Source organism: Hemitrygon akajei, chromosome 12 (genome assembly GCF_048418815.1).
Source record: "Hemitrygon akajei chromosome 12, sHemAka1.3, whole genome shotgun sequence".
In the NCBI taxonomy this organism is placed as follows: Eukaryota; Metazoa; Chordata; class Chondrichthyes; order Myliobatiformes; family Dasyatidae; genus Hemitrygon; species Hemitrygon akajei.
In genome coordinates this window covers 81304012-81321244 of record NC_133135.1, presented here as the reverse complement: position 1 = coordinate 81321244, position 17233 = coordinate 81304012, and positions in this window count along the sequence as shown.

The following is a 17233-nucleotide window of genomic DNA, read 5'->3' as shown; positions in this document are numbered from 1 at the left end:
CAGATGAACTCAATGCCTTCTATGCACACTTTGAAATGGAGAACACAACTACACCTACGAAGATCTCTGCTGCACCTCATGACCCTGTGATCTCCATCTCAGAGGCTGATGTTAGACTGCCTTTAAAGAGAGTGAACCCTCGCAAGGCAGAAGGTCCCGATGGAGTACCTGATAAGGCTCTGGAAACCCGTGCCAACCAACTAACGGAGTATTCAAGGACACTTTCAACCTCTCACTGCTACGGGTGGAAGTTCCCACTTGCTTCAAAAAGGCAACAATTATACCAGTGCCTAAGAAGAATAATGTGGGCTGCCTTAATGACTATCGCCCGGCAGCACTCATATTGAGAGTGATGAAATGCTTTGAGAGGTTGCTCAGGACTAGACTGAACTCCTGCCTCAGCAAGGACCTGGACCCATTGCAATTTGCCTATCACCACAATAGGTCAACGGCAGATGCAATCTCAATGGCTCGTCACACGGCTTTAGACCACCTGGACAACACACCCCTATATCAGGATGCTGTTCATTGTCTAGAGCTCAGCATTTAATACCATCATTCCCACAATCCTGATTGAGAAGTTGCAGAACCTGGGCCTCTGTACCTCCCTCTGTAATTGGACCCTCGACTTCCTAACTGGAAGACAACAATCTGTGCGGATTTGTGATAACCTCAGATGTGTGTGCTTAGCCCACTGCTCTACTCTCTGTATACCCATGACTGTGTGGTTAGGCATAGCTCAAATACCATCTGTAAATTTGCTGATGATACAACCATTGTTGGTAGAATCTCAGGTGGTGACGAGAGGGCATACAAGAGTGAGATACGTCAACTTTCACTCCAAAAGTGGTGCTGCAGCAATAACCTGGCACTCAACGTCAGTAAGATGAAAGAGCTGTTAGTGGACTTCAGGAAGGGTAAGACGAAGAAGGATCAGAAGTGGAGAGAGTGAGCAGTTTCAAGTTGCTGGGTGTCAAGATCTCTGAGGATCTAACCAGGTCCCAAAATATCGATGTCAAGTCGAGTCAAATTTATTTATAAAGCACATTTAAAAACAACCCATGTTGACCAAAGTGCTGTACAAACCATAACAGGTAGCTAAAATCACAAATACACAAAAGACAGATATAAACAACGAGGCACTCAGCTTATAGACACACAAAAAAACCCCACAAGCCTAGGCACAAGCCAAAAATCAGCCACGTCAGGAAGATTCAAATGCTGGTGAATAAAGGTAAGTTTTGAGCCTCAACTTAAAGGAGTCAATGGAGACGGCAGATCTGACAGGGAGGGGAATGCTGTTCCACAGTCTAGGGGCTGCAACAGCAAAGGCACGATCACCCCTGAACTTAAATTTGGATCGCGGGACAGCCAGTGGTTACAAAGAAGTCAAGACAGCAGCTACACTTTATTAGGAGTTTGAAGAGATTTGGCCTGTCAACAAATACCCTCAAAAACTTTATAGTTGTACCACGAGGAGCATTCTGACAGGCTGCATCCGAGGACACCTTCAGGGAGCAGTGTCTCAGAAAGGCGGTGTCCATTATTAAGGGCCTCCAGCACCCAGGGCATGCCCTTTTCTCACTGTTACCATCAGGTAGAAGGTACAGAAGCCTGAAGGCATACACTCAGCGATTCAGGAACAGCTTCTTCCCCTCTGCCATCGGTTCCTAAATGGACATTGAATTGAATTGAATTGAATTTCAGTTTATTGTCATTTAGAAACCACAACTGCAGTGCAGTTAAAAAATGAAACAACGTTCCTCCTGAATGATATCACAAAAGAACACGACAAAACAGACTACACCAGAAAATCCACATAACATTTGGCAATCTCCAAATCCAGAGTCCGAAGAGGCTGCTGCGTATTAAAATCGCGCTACCGTCTTAGCGCGTTCCCCAGAAAGGAGCTCCAAATCCACCAGACAAAACAAGACTACCCAGACACACCAAGTCAGGAGACCAACTCTACCACCCAACAAGCCAAAAACTAAAGCTACAAGACCTACACAAAACCACATAGTTACATATAGTTAACGTATAGTTACAACAGTGCAGATAATACCATAATTGATTAAAAAAAAGACCATGGACACAGTAAAAATAGTCCAAAGATGTTAAAAGACTATAAGTTCGAAAGAAATCACCACACAGTTTCCACAAGCCCTCAGGGTCCCGATAGACTCGCCATCTCATGCCGGCGGCAGAAGGGAATACCCCCGCTATGGACTTCCACGGTGCCGGACTCAGCCTCGTAGATGCAGCACACAGTGAAACCTCCGTCGAGCCCAGCCTTGCAGACGCAGCACACAATGAAAGCTCCGTCGAACCCAGCCTCGTAGATGCAGCACACAGTGAAACCTCCGTCGAACCCAGCCTCGCAGACGCAGCACACAATGAAAGCTCCACCAGACCCAGCCTCGCAGACGCAGCACACAGTGAAAGCGACCTGACTGCAGCGGACTCCGAGTCCGTCGACCCTCCGAGCCTCCAACCATCCCCTCCGGCACAGCCTTTCTGAGTACCTTCCTCTGCCGAGCGCACTACAACGCCCCCGCCCCAGGCCACCGGCAACGCGACCCCGAGGACTTGGGGCCTGTTCTTCCCAGCAGAGACACTACCTCACTTTTTTTTAATATACAGTAGTTCTGTTTTTGCACGATTTAAAAAATCTATTGAATATATGTAATTGATTTACTTGTTTATTTATTATTATTTTATTTTATTATTTTATTTTTTTCGCTCCGCTAGTTTATGTATTACATTGAACTGCTGCTGCTAAGTTAACAAATTTCACATCTCATGCCAGTGATAATAAACCTAATTCTATGAGACCCTCTCACTGCTCCCTGACTCACTATCACAGTGAGGTATTCTTCCTAGGCCTATCAGAATCCTTCCTCTCCAGTCCTTTAGATCTCCCACCCACTCAGTTTCACTTATCACCATCTCACTGTCCTCCTCCCACTCCCCTGCCCCTACCTTTTTATTCCGGCACCTTCCACCTGTATAAATGTCAACTCTTTGTCCATTTCCATAGTTGCTGCCTGACTTGCTGAGCTCCCCCAGCATTTTGTGTGTGTTGTAGGGTTGATCAATTACTTCAATTCTAATTAGAGTTTCTTTCCAACATGAACAAGATCTCTGGCACCATTCTCATTTCTGATTGGTTGGATTTCCTGACCACCTCTCTTTCCTTCTGTTGATTGGTTAGTTCACTATTAATATGCTGTAGATTTCCCTGTTACTTCCAATATATCTTAAAGAAAAAGATGTCAATTTATATTGCATGTTTTGTATTCCTTTTTATAAACTTGGCATCAACTAATTAAATACTTTTGAAAAGTGTCCACTTGTAACATTATAAGAGATTCAAAAAAGCAATGGAATTAATGGCTAGTTCATTTGCTTTTGGTGTTATTTCAGGGATAAGTCCCAGTGTAATCCTACCAGGGTACGATTACACCTGAAAGGCCATAATTTATTTTCTAAGCAATAGATTGAAAAAGTGATTAGGACTTCTGTTTGTAGAGTTAAATATCCTTTCCTTCTGATTCAGAAACAGGAATACCACTTGCTGAACCGTGACTAATGTTATGGTGAATCTCTTCCCCAGGTCAGACCACCACCACCTGGAAGAGAGATGAGTAACCAGCTAAAGATTATGTCTCCTCAGAGCAATTATGAACACATTCAATTTTCGATTGGAACTGAGACTGTGTTCACTTGAAAACAGATCATGCCTTAACACAAGAAGCTTCTTCGGTGGGTTTCTGGAAGCTGAAAGTCAAGAATACTTCAAGCAAGAAGTGACCCTATAATAGGTATTCCCAACCTGGGGTCCAAGGCATGAAAAAAGGTTGGGAACCCCTGACCTATAAACACTATAAATATAGGCGCATGTCATTTCTATGGAAGGTTTTGAGTTGTAACTGCGAACGTTTTGCTGAGTGTTGTAATTGGCAGTGCAATCTGTGTAGCATTATGGAAGAAAGTGTGTCTAGAACTCAGCCTGCTATAACTTTGCCGCTGGTGATGGACAGCAGCCGTTCAGTGAGTATGTACTACGCTGCCCTACCGTTCACCCCTTCTGCTACTGTGGGAATTTGGTCATTCATTTATCCCACACAAACATCAGCCGGATTACACTTCCCATTCAGCGGCTGCAGATTGCCTTTTGCAGCAGTCCCGTTCCTGCTCTCCAGAGGGTTTCACCACCATGACCTTTGGGGCATGATCAGGCATTCTGTGTGTTGTAACTGTATCTGTACCGACTCCGATACAGATCTGACAGCTTGCATTGTCAAAGGCCTTTTTCATTCTCTTTGATGACTTGTCATGTAACTAATTGGAAAAGTCATAGTCCTAGCGAGATATAATTCACTCAGGCTCTTCGGCCCACTGAGTCCATGTTGACCACTGGCCTCATATTTGAAACAGTTCTGCATTTTTTAAATTTTCCCCACATTTCCATTGATTTTCCCCCAATTCTTCCACTTGCCAACACACTAGGGGCAATTTATAATGAACAATTAACTTCTCAATTAGCACGTCTTTAGGATGTTGAAGGGAACTGGAGCACCTGGGGGAAAACCTGGTGAAGTTAAAGATGCAGGATCTGGTGATTTGTTTGATCTCCAAGTTCTTTTAGGAGTCCAAGAATGCTAAAACTCATTGATTCACAATCATTTATTTTAAAGCTTAAACAAAGTAGATACAGAGCATATGAAACGAGGGAAGAGGCCTAAGATGGTAATTTTTTCAGAGACTGATACTCTTGTACAGAGTTAAGGCAAATTCCTGAGATAAGCAACAGGCTAACACAGGGGTGTCAAACTCATTTTAGGTCACGGGCCGGATTGAGCAAAATGCAGCTTCATGCAGGTCGGATCAGTCGGAAGCGTGCGAACGCAGCTTTCGTTGCCTCTGTTTTTTCAGCCTGCTCTCATGTGTCTCAGTCTCTGCTATAACTACAAAGTGTTTCACTTTACAAATTCCGTTTCTTATGAAGAAGACTGCCGAATAAACACTAAAAACCCTGAAAACCTGGTACCTGAATAAACTCAGCATTAGCCATATCATACGCCATAGGCGCTTCGATTACTGGGGCCAGCTTTAATAGTAATTAGATATTATCTCGCGGGCCAAAGATAATTCCACCGCGGGCCGGATTTGGCCCACGGGCCTTGAGTTTGACATATATGGACATTGCCAATAAAAAATGAAAAGGCAATACAGTAAACCAATAGGTAACTGCTATACTACTTTGCCACCATTAGGCGGAGACAAACACCACATATTGTAAATATATGCAAGTTAAAAAATGTTAGTAGCTACAATTTTGATTTTGCTAATAACCTTATTAATTCAACTAATACCTTATTAAAAGGATAAAAAAATAACTAATTCCAACAAGAGTCATCCATGATGAAATGGCACAGCAGACTTAATGGGCCAGATGGCCTAATTCTGCTCCTATATCTCACAGACTTATGGTTTGAATAAGAAATAATTAGATTTAAAACACAGAATTTTTGCAGATTAATCAAATTCACTGTTCTTAAAATAAAAAAATGCTTAGTCTCACTTACATTTTGCGGACATTAATAACCCCATTCAAATTGCTGGATTGTCCAGTTAAGGGGTCAGATAAAGGTCTATTCAGCCCCTCACCTCAGTACATTTAGCACCACCCTGGACCTGTCACTGCATCCGCTGTATTCAGGAGATCTGATTTACAGTCTGTTCACATGACATGTGCACTGCAGTCAGCCAGCAGTGTCATGGGGTGCTTTACAAGGACATGGTGCCCCATATTTACTTGGGGTTTAGTTCATTCATGTAGGCAGCAAACAGAAATGGACACCTTGGTCATAACAGCGACGAAGAAACCAATGTTCTATAACATATATGTCAAACTCAAGGCCCGCGGGCCAAATCCGGCCCGCGGTGGAATTATCTTTGGCCCGCGAGATAATATCTAATTACTATTAAAGCTGGCCCCAGTAATCGAAGCGCCTATGGCATATGATATGGCTAATGCTGAGTTTATTCAGGTACCAGATTTTCAGGGTTTTTAGTGTTTATTCGGCAGTCTTGCTCGGCAGTCTTCTTCATAAGAAATGGAATTTGTAAAGTGAAACACTTTGTAGTTATAGCAGAGACTGAGACACATGAGAGCAGGCTGAAAAAACGGAGGCAACGAAAGCTGCGTTCGCACGCCTCCGACTGATCCGGCCCGCATGAAGCTGCATTTTGCTCAATCCGGCCCGTGACCTAAAATGAGTTTGACACCCCTGTTCTATAACATGCTTGAAAATATGACCACCCTCACCACCTCAGGGTATCCTAAAGCCCTTTGCAAATAGTGAATGCAGCAACTATTTTTATGAAGGACACACCTAATGGACAACAATGAGACAACTTCAGAGGTGTGAGTCGAGGCATGAATATTGAGCTGGGTGCCCAGAGAACTCCCCTCTCTTCTGTGATACTGCACTCAACGTCAGTAAGAGGAAAGAGCTGCTTGTGGGCTTCAGGAAGGGTAAGACAAAGGAACACACATTACTTCTCATAGAGGGATCAGAAGTGCAGAGAGTGAGCTGTTTCAAGTTCCTGGGTATCAAGATCTCTGAAGATCTAATCTGGTCCCAACAATCGATGCAGCTACAGTATAAAGAAGGCAAGACAGCGACTATACCTCATTAGGAGTTTGAAGAGATTTGGCATGTCAACAAATATGCTCAAAAACTTCTATAGATGTACCGCGGAGAGCACTGTGACAGGCTGCATCACTGTCTGGTATCAGGGAAACCAGCATCAAATTCCCTGTATGTGTCCTCATGCATGGCAATAATAAAGGATTCTGATTCTGATTCTGGTATTGGGGGTGGGGGCGGGGGGGCTACTGGACAAGGCCAAAAGAAGCAGTAGAGGGTTGTAAATCTAGTCAGCTCCATCTTGGGTACTAGCCTACAAAGTACCCAGGACATTTTCAAGTAGCAGAGTCTCAGAAAGGCAGCGTCCATTGTTAAGGACCCTCAGCACCCAAGGCATGCCCTTTCCTCACTGTTACCATCAGGTAGGAGGTACAGAAGCCTGAAGGCACACACTCAGCGATTCAGGAACAGCTTCTTCCCCTCTGCCATCCGATTCCTAAATGGACAATGAACCCGTGAACACTACCTCACTTTTTTAATATATATATTTTTTGTTTTTTGCACTATTTTAATCTATTCAATGTACGTATACATTTATTTATTATTAGTATTATTATTATGTTTTTTTCTTCTTCTTCTAGATTATGTATTGCATTGAACTGCTGCTGCTAAGTTAACAAATTTCACGTCACATGCCGGTGATAATAAACCTGATTCTGATTCTGATATGTTACATCTACGTGAGAAAAGGTCAATGGGAATCCCGACCAATTAATTCCCATTCTTAGGCCAGGAGTAAAGTTCTGAAGCAACTGAAATGAAGAGCTGGTGGACATGGAGAAGGGTACTTTTTAATAACATTCATCTGTTTTTATGTCACAGAATCACAATAAGCTTGAGACAATTTTAACAAAGACAGATACTGGATCTCATAAGTGTGACTACAATCTCAATAGGTTTCAACAGGGTACATTTAATATCAGAGAAATGTATACAATATAGATCCTGAAATTCTTTTTCTTTGTAGACATCCACAAAAACAGAGGAGTGCCCCAAAGAATGAGTGACAGTTAAATGTTAGAACCCCAAATACCCCCCCAGCTCCCCCCCACGCATAAGCAGCAGCAAAGTGACAACACCCCTCCCCCACCGGCAAGAAAGAGTCGGCACCCTCCACCGACTGAGCACTCAAGTGTGCAGCGAAGCATCAACAAAGACACAGACTTGCAGTACCCCAAAGACTGCTCGTTCACCCAGTATTTGACATGCCACAGGCTCTCCCTCTCTCCCTAATAAGGGAAAACGAGGTGACCCCGTTTCACAGCAAGAGGGGAGACATAACAAAACACCTCGCCGATTTATGGTGTTAAGAGTCTGTGGCGTCACTTTTTCCGAACTCTGTGCCCTAAGATCTCGGCTCTCTGGGCACACAGCCAGCAGCCAGCTCACTGCTTTCCATCTTCTGTCTCCCATGACACACCAGTTTCCTGCGGTGGCACCCACCTCAAATTAAGGTTTCAAGGAGGAACCTTAATTGCTTGTTTTCAGATTTGCTGGAAAACAATGCTGGAGAGGTAGTGATGGGGGACAACGATTGGAGGACGAACTGAACAAGTATTTTGCAGCAGTCCTCACTGTTGAAGACACTAGTAGTATGGCGGAGGTTCCAGGTGTCAGGGGTCATGATGTGTGTGAAGTTGCCATAACTTAGAGAGAAGCTTCTTGGGAAATTGATAGGTCTGAAGGTAGATAAGTCACCCAGACCAGATGGTATACATCTCAGGGTTCTGAAAGAGGTACCTGAAGAGATGATGGAGGCATTAGTAATGATCTTTCAAGAATCACTAGATTTTGGAATGGTTCTGGAAGACTAGAAAATTGCAGATGTCACTCCACTCTTCAAGAAGGAGAGAGGCAGAAGAAAGGAAACTATAAGCCAGTTAGTCTTAGTGGTTGGGAAGATGTTGAAGATGATTATTAAGGATGAAGTCTCGGGGTACTTGGAGGCACTTGATAAAATAGGCCATAGTCAGCATGGCTTCCTCAAGGGGAAATCTTGCCTGAAAAATCTGTTGGAATCCTTTGAAGAAATAACAAGCTGGATAGATAAAGGAGACTCAGATGATGTTGTTTACTTGGATTTTCAGAAGGCCTTTGACAAGGTGCCACACATGAGGCTGCTTAACAAGCTACAAGCCTACGGTAATACAGGAAAGATTCTACCATAGATAAAGCAGTGGCTGATTGGCATCAGGCAAAGAGTGAGAATAAAAGGAGCCCTTTCCAGCTGGCTGTCGGTGACTAGTGGTGTTCCACAGTGTCTGTGTTGGGGCCAGTTCTTTTTTTATGTTGTATGTCAATGACTTGAATGATGGAATTGATGGCTTTGTGGCAAAGTTTGCAGACAATATGAAGATCTGCAGAGCAGGTAGTTTTGAGGAAGTAGAGAGGCTACAGAAGGAATTAAATAGATTAAGAGAACGGGCAAAGAAATGGCGGATGGAATACAGTGTCGGCAAGTGAATGGTCATGCACTTTGGTAGAAGAAATGAAAGAGTTGACTATTTTCTAAATAGAGAGGAAATACAAAAAAACTGTGGCACTGAATGTCTTGGGAGTCCTTGTGAAGGATTCCTTAAAGGTTAATTTGCAGGTTGAGTCTGTGGTGAGGAAGGCAAATGCTATGTTAGCAATCGTTTCAAAAGGACTAGAATATAAAAGCAAGGATTTAATGTTGAGACTTTATAAAGCATTGGTGAAGCCTCACTTGGAGTATTGAGAGCTGTTTTTGGGCCACTTATCGTAGAAGTGATGTGATGAACCTAAAGAGGGTTCACAGGATGTTCCTGAAAACGATTCCAGGATTGAAAGGCTTATCATATGATGAGCGTTTGATGGCTCTGGGCCTGTATTCACCAGAATGAGAGGTGACATCATTGAAACCTGTCGAATGGTGAAAGGCCTTGATAGAGTGGATGTGAAAAGGATGTTTCCTATGGTGGGAGAGTCTAAGACCAGAGGGCGCAGCCTCAGAATACAGGGGCATCCTTTTACAATAGAGATGTGAGGGAGTTTCTTTAGCCAGGGAGTGGAGAATCTGTGCGATTCTTTGTCACAGGCAGCTGTCGAGGCCAAGTCTTTATGCTTATATAAGCCAGAGGTTGATAGATTCTTGATTGGTCAGGGCATGAAGGGATGTGGGGAGAAGGCAGGAGATTGGGGCTGAGAGGAAAAATGGATCAGCCATGATGAAATGGCAGAGCAGACTCGATGGGCCAAATGGCCTAATTCTGCTCCTATATATTATGGTCTTGTGAAGAAGTTTTGATGTATTTCAGTTTTAAATGACTGTCCCCTAATTTTGTATCTATGTCCCCACACACGAGTAGGTGCCCTGGTTTCCTCGCACAGTCCGAAGACGTACTGATAAGTGGGTCTATTGATCACGGTAAATTGTCTTGTGATTAGCCTCGGGTTAAACAGGGGAGTTGCTGGGCAGCATGGTTTGTTGGTTCAAAGGGGCCTGTCACTTATATCTAAATTGAAATAAAAAAATAAAATAGATCCAATGAAGTTAAATCGTGCTTTGCTAGTTAACTACTTTAGAAGAAAATTTGGTCAAGTGTTTATCAATGTTAAGCAATAGAAGTAATTGCAGGAGAAATGATTATGACCCACATGGTCCATGATTGCCCAGAAATTAAACCTGGTGTGAAGAATGATAGTTGGGGGAGGGGGACATTTGTGGTAGGGGTAGGGTTGTTGGGTTGTGGGGGGGGGGGTGGAAGGAGAGGGCATGTTGGAATTCTTATTCTCTTTTTATTAGTGTTAAAATACAGGAAAAGGGGTATGGGGAAGGGAAGAGGTGAGGCGTGTAAGATCAAAAATGTGTTGGTAAACAGGATCCAAAATTTTCTTGGTGATAAGCGGCAGAGGAAAATGGTGGATGGGTGTTGTTTCTAACTGGAAGTCTGTACCCAGTGATGCACTGCAGGTATCGGTGCTTAGACCGTATAAATACTTGAACAAAAATGTAGTTGAACTGGCTAGTAAGTATACTGACCCCAAAGAATACTTGAGGAGTGAAGCAGAATGAAGCAGTTCAAAGATCAAAGTAAATTTATTATCAAGGTACATACATGTCACCATATACAACCCTGAGATTCGTTTTCTTGTGGGCATACTCAATAACTCTGTTGTTGTCTATGTCGCTTGATTTAACTTTATAACAGGCGATGGTATTCAACCACAATTGCTGAGCATCTTTTATTGATCGTTTAGTCCAGAATTGCCACTTCACCCGTCAGATGACTTTCCAGAAACCGTACCTGGACCTCTTGTAACTTTCTTGGTCACCAGGGTTGACTGCCTCTGACCCGGCCCTCAGCAGATAGTGGATCTCTTGGTTCACCCAGGGCTTCTGGTTGGGAAGACTGAATGATTTTGTGGGGCCACACTCATCTCCATCTGTTTAATAAGGTCCGTGACAACTGTGGTGTATTAATTCAGATCCACAGATTAGTCCTGGTCTCCTGTGCACTTGATGAAGTTGAATGGAGCGGTGGGATATTGAGTTTAATCCAGGCTTGCGTGAGATAATGTCAAATGCAAACAGGACGTGCGCAGTAGGAGGCAGAGACTTCAGAAGTACTGATGTACGGAGTGGCGCTGGGGCACAAGTTCACATCTCCCTGGAAATGGTGACACAGTGGATAAGGTAGTGAAGCTTCATAGGCCAAAGCATTGTGTATTGTAGTTGGGCTGTCATGTTGCAGCTGTACGAAACATCGGCCTGGCTGCATATTGTGTACAGTTCAGGTCAACAGCAAAAGGAAGGATGCATAGAAGAGATTGACCAGGAGATTGCGTGGAATGGAGGGCTTTTCTTAAAAGCAGCTATTGGATAGGCTGGAATTGCTCATTGGAACATGGGAGGCTGAGAGGTGGCCTTATAGAGGTTTATAAAATTAGAAGAGGTTAGATTGGGTAAACATTCTTTTCCTAGAATGGGTGAGTCTGAAACTAAAGGGGACAGGTGTAAAATTTTTAAAGGAGATCTGAGGGTAATTTCCCTTGAGTGTCTAGAGGGAGTGGTAAAAGTAGATACAATTACAATATTGAAATGGAATTTAGACAGATACTTGAACAGAAGAAGGCTCGGGCTTAGTGTGAACAAAAGGGACTGATGCAGGTAGGCAGCGTGTCCAGTGTAGCCAAGTTGGGCCGAAGGGCACACTTCTGTGCTGTACACCATTACATCTCTGTGTTTTCCCTAGGGTGGAGAAGGCGGAGGTAAGACCTGATGCAGGGATGCAAAATTGAGAGGCCATGCATAGGGCAGGTGGTGAGAAAGATTATTTCTAAGTATAAAAGATGATACTGGTTTATAATAAAGGGCAAGAGATTTAGAAGGGATTAAGGAAGAAATTTCTTTCTCTCAGAAAGCTATAACTCACCATTTGAGGGGATGCCAGTGACAAGTAGTATCACGACGTTTAAGAAGTATGCAGATGAACCCTTGAGCCATGGGTCAGGCTGGATTGGTATAAAGCAGGTGCACGGACCAATGGACCAAAGGCTCACATTGCATGCTGTATGACCCAATCATTCTATAAGAAATAGACACACTCTTCAGCCCTCTGTGTCTGTTTTTGTCGTGGTTTCTCGTGCCCCACAAACAACCAGGAGACGCAGAAGATTCTTCAAGAAGGGTTAAACTTTAATTTGCAAATCAAAGCTGAGACAGTGAGCTAGTTGCTGATTGCCCACCGATCCTTGTACATAGCATTTTTTATAGCAATCTCCTGGTTTAGTTGCATTAGCATATCCAATCGGTCTACAGTTGCGTATCACAAGTACATCCACCACTATTGTTTCTACCTATTGACTTAATCATGTTCTAATCTACATCTCTTAGCTACCTCTCATTAACACACCATTGTCTTCTACATTCTTAAGATTTCATTCTCCTACTAAATTGGATACATGCATAGCAAATAGCAAGCTCAAAGCTGACTACATAGTTTTGGTTACACAGCAAACAATGCAACTTTTTTATTCCAATATTTTCCATTCAATAACACTAAGACTTAATCTTTCTATCTCAGTTCTGCTTCCCAGCATCAAATTTCCTTGATTCCATAATATCTAAAAGTTTATTGGTCGCTGATAGGTTACTCTATTTGATTGCCACCCCATCCTACATTGTAAATATTTATTCCTTCCAGCAAAAGCACACTTTGCATCCATAATGAGCTCTGGGAATTCACTAATGTTCCTTCCAGTCCCATGCCTGGGATTTCAATGACAGCAGGCAGATGGAAGTACCATTACATGTAAGTTCCTCTTCACTTATTCACCAGACTGACTTGGTCGTACATCAATATACTTCCGTTCTTCTGATGTAAGCTCAGTTTCCTCTCTGCAGTTACTCAGCATCTCCAGAATTTTATTTCCCCATCACTCCATCAAAATTGAATTACAGAAAGGCATATTTGCTTTACATCACATGTGCTTCCTAGTCTTCCTCATCTTGCTTTTATCCACACTAAATATCGCCACGTAGGGTAAATCTTTGACTACATTTTATGTCACCACGGAGAAAGGCCAATAATTGTAGCCTGACAATAACATGTTTGTAAAGATGTTTAGTCTCTAAAACTGGCAATAAAAATAAGAAATATATTGGTTTGGAAAAATCTTTGACTGTTTGCTATTGGAACTAAAGAAGTTCCAGGTCTTACTGCCCTGCAAAATTTTCCACGAAATAAGGGTAGTTAGTATTTTCTCTTCTGAGGATGTGCGTTCCGAGAGACTATGCAATGTCGCCTTTCGTCCTCCGGGTGGCGGTGTTGTTCCTTGGTGCCTGTGCCGAAGGGTGATTTTCCATGAGAAAGACTGGGACTGAATGAGGGCGCAGGCATCCTAGTCTCCTGCTCTGGGTCAAAGTCTGAGGATTGCCCAATTCAATATGCTTCCCAGCGTCACAGACAGTGAACAAGTCCGAAGGGACGAAGTATTTATTCAACAACAGAAAACCACATGTGGTGCAATTGAAATTTTCTTAACTGGAAATAATTTGGCATACATGTATGGAAAATTGAAATTTAGCGCTTGACCAAGAATTTTGATGTCTACCACATTTTCCATCATATAATTTCCTCAGATGATGTAAAAATTGAGATAATTTCTGCAACAAGATATTTAAGCGCTCGGGTTTGGATCACAAGGATTCTTACTTACTCAGTTGGGTTTTACTGAGCATATTCCCCTGAGGCCATTCTATTTAAAGGGCCAGCGCACAAACGGCACTCTTTGTGCATATTGATATCTGTGAAAAGCAACCCCAAATGTGCCAGAATAGCCTTAGCTACGGAGGTCATAAGCACTGTCAGTTTCCTGACAGTGGTGTCCCTCAAATCTGCTGCCACACCTCACAGTTTGCTCCATTAAGGCACAGGACCATAAGACAGGGTCGCAGAATTAGGCCTTTTGACCCATTGAGTCTCCTCCGCCATTCCATCGTGGCTGATTTATTATTCTTCCCAACCCCATTCTCCTGCCTGCTCCCCATAACTTTTGACACCCTTATTAATCGAGAACATATCAACCTCTGTTTTATATAAGCCTGTAAATGTCCAGGCTTGATCACTATTTTTCTCAGCCCACAGAGACACTGCGGATATATGAGACCGCCCCCCCCCCCCCCCAGTGTTCAGTTTCTGTGCTCTTTTGGCTACCCAAGGGCATTAGACCCTCCGGTTGTTGCTCCGCTGAAGCCATTGACATGTCTCCTGCCCTGTGTGGAGGGTTAACACTCCAAGCTATTGCTACACCACTACCAAGCATGCCCAGCGCTCCATCCCTCACCCTCATTTTGGCCAGTTGGATCACAACCTGACAAGGAGCGAAGCACAAGTCGCCAGCGCAGCCAATAACACAGCAGAGGTTCAATGAGGGTGAGGCTCGACCTCAGGACTGAGAGGGCATGTTCACGACCACTTCATCCAGGGTGAATGAGTAAATTAGTTGTCTCGAGTTCCATCGGGAAACTTTTTCCTGACTGTGCACTGTAGGGATAGACCCTATCCTAACCAGGAACAGATAAATGGGGAGATCCATCCTTTGCTCAATTCCACATCAAAGGCTTTCAGAAAGGAAGACCCCAAACTGTATGAGAAGGTCAAATGAGATCTCTGTGAAGCTATCAGGGATGCCAAGAGGGAACAACAGAATATGCTGGAGGCTCAATTCAATCAGGCAGTTTTTGTTGACGAGAAAGCAGGAATGTAACCTTCACTCTGTCCTCATGAACAGAGAGGCAATGGAGATGGTCGACGGCCATCTTCCTTGCATTCCTTGGCATCCTTATCAACAGAAATGTCTCCTGGTTCCTTTGTACTGATGAGATGACATGAAAGAGCTTCAGCATCTTCACTTTCTTAGGCATCTGAGTAGATTTAGCTTGTCCTTGAGGATTATGTTTAATTACCGTAGATTCCTGACTACAGAGCGCACCTGATTAAAAGCCGCTGGCTCTAATTTTAGAAATAAAATCAATTTTTTAATTGTAAAGGCCGCTCCGGATTTTAGGCCGCACCGCTACTTTTAAATATACATACGTATCGGTAACACAAATTACGTTGCATATACTTTTTTACTGAACAGCACGAACAACATTCCAATATCTCCTAGCGACTGGTAAAAATATATATACTGCAGCCTACCAGGAAAAGTTATTGATCGCCTTTAACTTAAAAGCAGCGTTTTCGCTCGGGTCAGATGCGCTCGCGTAACGCGATCGGGTCTAATCGGGTCTGATGCGCTCGGGTCTGACGCGCTCGCGTAACGCGATCGGGTCTAATCGGGTCTGATGCGCTCGGGTCTGACGCGCTCGCGTAACGCGATCTGGTCTAATCGGGTCTGATGCGCTCGGGTCTGACGCGCTCCGGTCTGACGCGCTCGCGTAACGCGATCGGGTCTAATCGGGTCTGACGTGCTCGGGTCTGACGCGCTCGCGTAACGCGATCGGGTCTAATCGGGTCTGACGCGCTCGGGTCTGACGCGCTCACGTAACGCGATCGGGTCTAATCGGGTCTGACGCGCTCGGGTCTGATGCGCTCGCGTAACGCGATCGGGTCTAATCGGGTCTGATGCGCTCGGGTCTGACGCGCTCGCGTAACGCGATCGGGGTCTAATCGGGTCTGATGCGCTCGGGTCTGACGCGCTCGATAACCGATCGGGTCTAATGGGTCTGCGCGCTCGCGTAACGCGATCGGGTCTAATCGGGTCTGACGCGCTCGCGTAACGCGATCGGGTCTAATCGGGTCTGATGCGCTCGGGTCTGACGCGCTCGCGGTCTGACACGCTCCGCGTAACACGATCGGGTCTAATCGGGTCTGATGCGCTCGGGTCTGACAGCGCTCCGCGTAACGCGATCGGGTCTAATCGGGTCTGATGCGCTCGGGTCTGACGCGCTCGGGTCTGACGCGCTCGCGTAACGCGATCGGTCTAATCGGGTCTGATGAGCTCGGGTCTTGCTTTTCTTCGAGTGTTTTCCATGTTGATGAGGGTGAGTACAAATGACTGATTTACAATAATTTAATTGTGAAAGTGCGCTTGATTTATCGTACAATTTCATTGGACCTCTGTGAACTACTCATCAATTTTATTGGTCTACTGTTACGAGGCAAAATGTTTACGAGGCGGCATGAAAAAAAACCATGTATTAGCCGCTCTGGATTAAAGGCTGCAGAGTTCAAAGCTGTTCAAAATGTGGGAAAAAAGTAGCGGCTTATAATCCGGATCTACGGTACCATCAGATTACTATACAAGTTAGTGGTACAGTCAAGGATGCCCATAACCTTGGCCATTCCCCCCTTTCTCTCTCTGGGGAGAAGATACAGGAGATCCAAAGCCCAGACATCCAGAATTAACAACAGCCCATCAGACACCTGAACCATTCACCGCTTTCATGCCCCTCTCGCCCAGTAATGCTGACATGTTCTCAGGTTCTTCACCTGTCACGGTTATTCTGTGTGTAATTTTTTTCTCTTTTCTTCCTCAGTATTTCAGATTGCACGACAATCCTTCTGCACCATTCTGTGTGTCTACACCTGTCATTTCTGTTGTCTTTGTCACCATCATGTACGGTGTTTTCTCCTTGAGCTTCACTCGAACAAGGCATTTCAAACCATTCATGTGCTCATGAAAATAACTAAACTAATCTAAGACTGCAGATGATTGCTAAATCTCAATGAGGTGTGCAGGATTGCTCTTGTTGTAAATATGACATGGGAGGGTGTGAGGGAGTTTCATTTGAAGCAGGATTTCCATTGGCTCTAGCCTAGCAAAGCAAGGCGAGAAGCAAAGGCGCCCATTTTATCTTCACTGAACCTGAGCCATGTGTCTATAAAAGGCACTCCCAGCAGGAAGCCACCCTACAATCCTCAAGAGGACCACAACTTTGTCGTGGCGTTGCGAGGCTTGCGTGCTTCAGTGACCCAGAGAGCGATGTTGGTTGGGGTCAGGGCTTTATGCTTTGGCTCTTGGTAAGGTCACCTGTGCCAAACAGG